The following is a 6,037-nucleotide window of genomic DNA, read 5'->3' on the forward strand; positions in this document are numbered from 1 at the left end:
AGTGCGGCCGCAAGGCCCCGGCTCCCTTTTCCCGCCTCTCCGTCCGTAACGCAAAATGGCGCCGCCCACGCGCCGGGGAGAAAAGGCTGACGAGCTCTTAAGAGCCGGGCGGCGCAAGCTCGCCGTGCAAAATGGCGGCGCCCACGTCAGGGCGAGCGAAGCGAGCTTCCTTCCGGGCAGCAAAATGGAGCTTTTCCGTACGGGAAGATGGCGCCTCCCAGCCAGGATGAGCTTGTGCAGAGGTCGAAGAGCGGCAGTTTCTTTATTTCTTTTATGTGTAAAAAAATGATGTAAAAAGGAGTACTTTAAATAGTAAAACAGGATATATATTTAATGTATATTTAATTAATTTTTCTGTTTTACAATTTAAAGTACTCCTTTTTACATCTTTAAAATATCAATGACTTCCCTTCTATTTCCATGGTTCATTTTATATATCATAAACCCCTGCATATTTTACAGAAACTATATCCTTCAGGCATATTGCATCCATCAAAACTTATTTACACTGGACTTCCGGCGGAGACGCAATCGCCGGGTGGTCGAGGGCTGCTTCGGGTCCGAAGCGCCCTGTCCATCCCGGGGGTCAGGAGCCCCGCTACCGCAAAGCGGGGCTCCGGTTGGGGTGCGGGAAGAGCGTCCCGCACCCTGGGCTCCCCGGCAGCGCCCGCGGAGGCTCCGAACCCTTCCCTTGCCCCCCCTGTAAAGGGGGAGTGGGGGTGAAGGGACAACCGGAGCCGGGCTTCGGGGACATGCCCCAACCGGGATGCAAATGCGGCGACAGAGCCCGCGGTGAGCGTCTAAGTTCTACCTGTGAAGAATGGAGCTAAAGGAACCCGGTGGTCGTGAGTAAAGAATTTGAGTGAAATCGTGCTTTTGGGACGATCCGGGGGGAAGGAGAAGGGCAGCCTGCCTCCCTCCCTTCGAGCTCAAGAATCTAACCAATCTGAGTGATTACTGCTACAGAACTGGCTATAATGTATTTAAAATTGACACATGAGACTGGCAAATTTTTCTTTCGGGAAGCTAATTAGAGGAAAATATCTCCATTTAAAGTTGCGGTATTTGCGCTCCAGCTCAGGAAAATGGCGACGAACAAAGAGGGGAGTAGAAATATGACACCCACTTCCTCCTCCTCTGCCAGTATGTTGGGCTTCGTCCTTGAACTGGTATTGAACTCTGGACTAACGGATGAACAGAGACTCACTGCCTTGAAGGTGGAACTGCTTTGTAGAAAAGTCAAAGTCTTGTGTGGGGGCCTGAAATGGAACCAATTGCCCACAGAGGAGGCTTTCAAAACTTTTGACACTTTGGAAGAATGCCTTGCCAAGGAGCTGAGAGGATTGATGAGTGAGCTACTTCGGAGAAGAAATTCGCTTTCTGGGGGTGGCAGCCCCAAGGCGACGTCAAGATTTTTTATATCCAGTCCCCGAGGTGTGAGCTCGGGGGCCAGGGACAGAGAATTAAGGTATTTACAAGAAGAAAAGGAATGTCACAAAGAACCGAAGAAGCTGAGAGATGATGAGATGGATACCTCTGAACTCGTGGCAAGGAGAGGTTTGGACTGTGCCTGGATCTGTGGACGTTTGGAGAGGGAAGCTACATGGAAGTTTAGTGTTGAAACCACCAGGAGAAGAATAATGGACAGAGGGGGTGTGGGGTGAAGCAATAAGTAAAACTTAAGGTGGCCTGATATGGTAAACTGAAATCGGAGGGTGAATACTGTCAACAATTTTCTGTTATATTTTTTATTTGAACATGAAAGGAGATATTTCTAGTTATCATGTTATTAGCAGCAATCTTAAGGATAGAAGAGATAGATTTGATCGAATGAGCTGTGAAGATCAGTGAGGTGGAGTATAAGTAAAGTAAATTTAAGTGGATTAAGTTTATGGAATAAGAGGATTGAGATCAAGATGTAGAGATGTATTTTTAGTAAAATGTTGAAGATATAATTGACTGTAATTATACAACTGAATTTAATTTCTTTTTTCTTTTTTAGGAGAAATGGTTATAAAATAGATTTAGGATATAAACTCGAAGGTGAAAAGGCAGGGGAAGTCAACAGTCAAGATATGGAAATAGAATTTTTTTTTTTTTTCTAGAAAGATGCAATAAGAAAACTTGACACTGTTTGTATTTGTTCTATGTGTTTTGCATTTGTTTAATTGTAGGTGTGGGTGTGGGTATATGTTGTTATAGAAAAATGCCAATAAATTCTTATAAAAAAAAAAAAAAACTTATTTACACTGTTGAATTTATCTTAATGCTGACATCGTTTTTGGCTGTGCCCAATTATTTCTCATGTGTTCAATAAACGTTTTCCAATCTTCTCTAAACATATGTTGTTGTTCTCTGAGTCTATATGTTTTAGGTCTGCCAGTTGTGCATAATTTGTCAACTTAATTTGTCATTCTTCTTTAGTTGGGACCTCGCTCATTTTCCATTTTGAGGCTAACGAAACACGGGCCGCCATAGTAGCATACATAAATCACCTTTTTTGACACCTGGGAATTTCAGTCTGAATTATCCCCAACAGAAAGGACTCTGGTTTTGTGGGGGGAAGTACTTTTAAACATTTTTTTTCAATTCATTATGGATCATTTCCCAATGCTCTTTTACTGAAGAGTGGCTGTTTCCACGGGATGGAGCAACCGTTTTTTCACTTTGCTGCTTCAGAAATCTTTTGATAGGGAATGCTCTGTTGTAAGAAAAAATCTGCCCTTATTCCCTTATGGGGTACACAAGAGCCCTTGCAAAGTCCTTTGCAGGTTCTCCATCGGTAGGAGTAAAAAACAGAGGCCAACCAGAGAAAATTGAGAAGCAAAGCAGCTAGTAAGCTTGATCTTTATTGAAGCTGTTGCAACAACGGTGTTTTCAGGGAAAAGACCCAGAACAAAGCAAGCATGCTCTTATAAAGACATTTCAAAATCCCTCCTGGAGTTTAGCCCACCCCCAGAAACATCAATCACAGAAGAGGTAGCTCTTCCATTTACCATGCTGTCAAATACAGCAGTGTTGTTGTTTTGTTGTTGTTGTTATCTGTACCACCAGAAAAAAGCACTGCTAATTATATTTATGTATGCAAAGGATCAAGCCAGTGGCCCATCTAGTCCAGCCTCGCAAGCACAACAAGAGCACTTTCTCCCCTCCTGTGGTTCCCAGCGGATGGGTACTCTGAAGCTTGGTTGCCTCCAGATGTAGAGGCAGAGCATAGCCATCGCGGCTAGTAAACGTCGATAGAGAACTTTGTGGAGGAGAGGGCTAATTCTCTTTTAAAGCCATCCAAGTTGGTTGCAAAGTTCAGGTCCTAAGTGGCCATGGCAAACTTGTTTTTAAAGCAATATTATGCTAAAGCGGTGATCGCTCAGAGATTGTGGGGATATCGCCAGACACGAGGACATAGCCCGCGTGAAACCTGGGATGTTTCTGGGGGAGCAAGTGTATCGGGCGGCACCAGCTCGTTACCTTGCGGATATCCACTATGTGGAATACCGCAGACTTCTCACTGCGGCCAGACTGAACGTTCTTGACTCGGCGGTTTTGAGGGGAAGATTTAGAGGAGTTCCATATGATCAGAGAACGTGCCATTGTGCTTTAGGAGAGGTAGAATCAACAGAACACATTCTGCTGAGTTGTCCCTTTTATAATGATTTAAGGCAATATCTCATAGCCCCATATCTATCCCAGTTTTGTTTTCGATCAAGAGAAAGGCAGGTTGCATATCTGCTGGATAAGCCCACTGGGAAAACAGCCTTATCTGTGGCTAAATTCCTCTTCCTGGCGCTCAAGTGTCGGAAGCGTAAAATCGAATGCCTTGATGTGGGTTATCTGTATAAGGTTTACTAGTGCTGTCCTATTTTATTTGTGTATTCTTCTGATGTTTTTTTTTAGATGTAAATTTTTTTTATTGAGAAATGTTTCTTCTGACTATCGGTCAAATAAAGGATATGTATGTATGTATGTTCATAATATATAAAAGACTTTGCTAAGTTCCTGGGCATTAAAACACAGTTTCCCTTGTGCATCTCGAACATCTCTGATTGTAATATTTTGCCCTTTTAAAATCCAGTTTGCCAACATCCAGAGAGAGGAAACAGAAACATCTACAAACTCAAATCCACCTTGATTTCATATTAAACCTCTGAATCGTCACAAGAATTTACAGGGATTTTATGTGACTCCTTTTTTTTGCTGTTTCTTTTTTTGCAGGCAGTTCACAGAGAGCTACTCTGTGTTACAAAGCTATTAATGTCATGCAAAAGAAACTGAACCATTTGTGCCAGGGAAATGCAAAAAACAACAACGATCTCTTGGGTCTCTATATAAGCGGCAGACTAACAGATAATGAGTGGTGTCTTCCACCTCAGGTTGACCACAAATACAAAGCCTGTCTGTGTATGGGACCTTGTAGCAGCCATCGAAGCCTTCAGTAGGCATCACTCAGAAACACAGCTTAATAAAGGCATTTCTTAAGGAAGCTGGTGAGGGTTTGGTCCGATAACTAGCTCTAAAATGCTCTGTTCTCAAGAGCGGATACCAAGGGAGAAAAATTGGCATTTCTAATTAGTTGAGGACCCTTCTGGATTCTATCTACTATAGCCAGTCTCTTGGCTGACATTTATTCAAGGTCAAAACAGTTCTGGAAAATAATAACAGTCCAAAACATATTGTCAAGTATGGGAAGCAAGCAAGATTAAATGGACCGAAAGAGGACGTCAGTAGGTGCAGAGGAAGCCCCGAAGATACTGGAGGGGCACTGGGGCTTTGTTTAGGCTGCTCAGCCCCTCTGCCTAACCGCTAATGTGCAGGGTAGCAGTTGGCCCCAGACCTTCAATTCTAGTTGTGGATATTTTTGGATACAGTATTTTTTTTGTCCAGATTGGAGAAGGAATGACAGAGAGGGTGTTTTGAGGGTTCTCCCCATTTACGTGATTTTCACTTAATACTCACATAAGTGGGGGAAAGACTACGATAATCTACTTTGATTTAATATGGTAAAAGGCAAGTAAATAAAATAAAGATTTAAAAAAACAAAACACCACACACACAATTTGATCCATTATTTGACCATGTGTATTAGCACAAAACTTTCTACCCTTGTATCTCCCCCTGTTTTCTTAAATCTGAGTCCCCCATAATACATGGCGGCGTCTTATAGGCGGGAAAATATGGTATACAGTGGTACCTCAACTTACGAGCGACTCGACTTCTGTATTTCCCAACTTCCGAATGACCTCCAGAAGCGAAAAAATGGCCGCCGCTTCCAAAATTTTTGACTTGCAAAGGGAAAGCGGCGGCACGATACCCCGACTTACGAAAATTTGAATGTGCTTTTTTTGACTTCCGATTTTTTTCCCCGTTCCGAGATGGCGCCTTCGACTTACGAAGATTTCGACTTACCACTGTATTTCCGCCTCTTTACATGTATGGGAAGCAACATATACGCACTGGGGCCATGATCAGATGGCCAGTGTGGAGACTTCATGAAATCCAGAGGGTTCTCTTACAATTCGCAATGCTCTTTTTACAATTGCTGACTTCTTTGATCAATCGCATCCAGAGGTTGGGGGGTGTAATTGTGTAAAAAAAAAAAAAAGCATTCTGAATATTGGATTTTAATTGGTTAAGAGACTGGTGGCAAGAAAAGACAGCTAAACTTAATTTATTCCTCAGTTCCAGTTGTGACTCATGACCTCTTCTACGCTCCATCTCAAGAGCAGCTAACTTAGGGGTAAAATCCCACCCCCTATTTTTCTCTTAGGGGTGAGGAGTTTCAGCATCTCGCCTGATGGAAGAGTTCTGGAGAACTTGAAAAAAGAATGTTCGTGATTCTGTCATATTTTAGATAGTTCTGGTAGAGGTATTACAATGCTGTGGCTTATTGGGATTAAAACTAAGGCAAGTCTTGGTTGACTTTTTCAGTAGGGTGGTTGCTTCCCTCTTTAAAGCGATACCATTCATAATAAAGCAGCAATACCAACCGAGCCCATTGTTCTTGAAGCCTCTCCTTTAGTAGAGTGCTCTGCGGCGTTGC

Source organism: Lacerta agilis, chromosome 5, assembly GCF_009819535.1.
Source record: "Lacerta agilis isolate rLacAgi1 chromosome 5, rLacAgi1.pri, whole genome shotgun sequence".
Classification (NCBI taxonomy): domain Eukaryota; kingdom Metazoa; phylum Chordata; class Lepidosauria; order Squamata; family Lacertidae; genus Lacerta; species Lacerta agilis.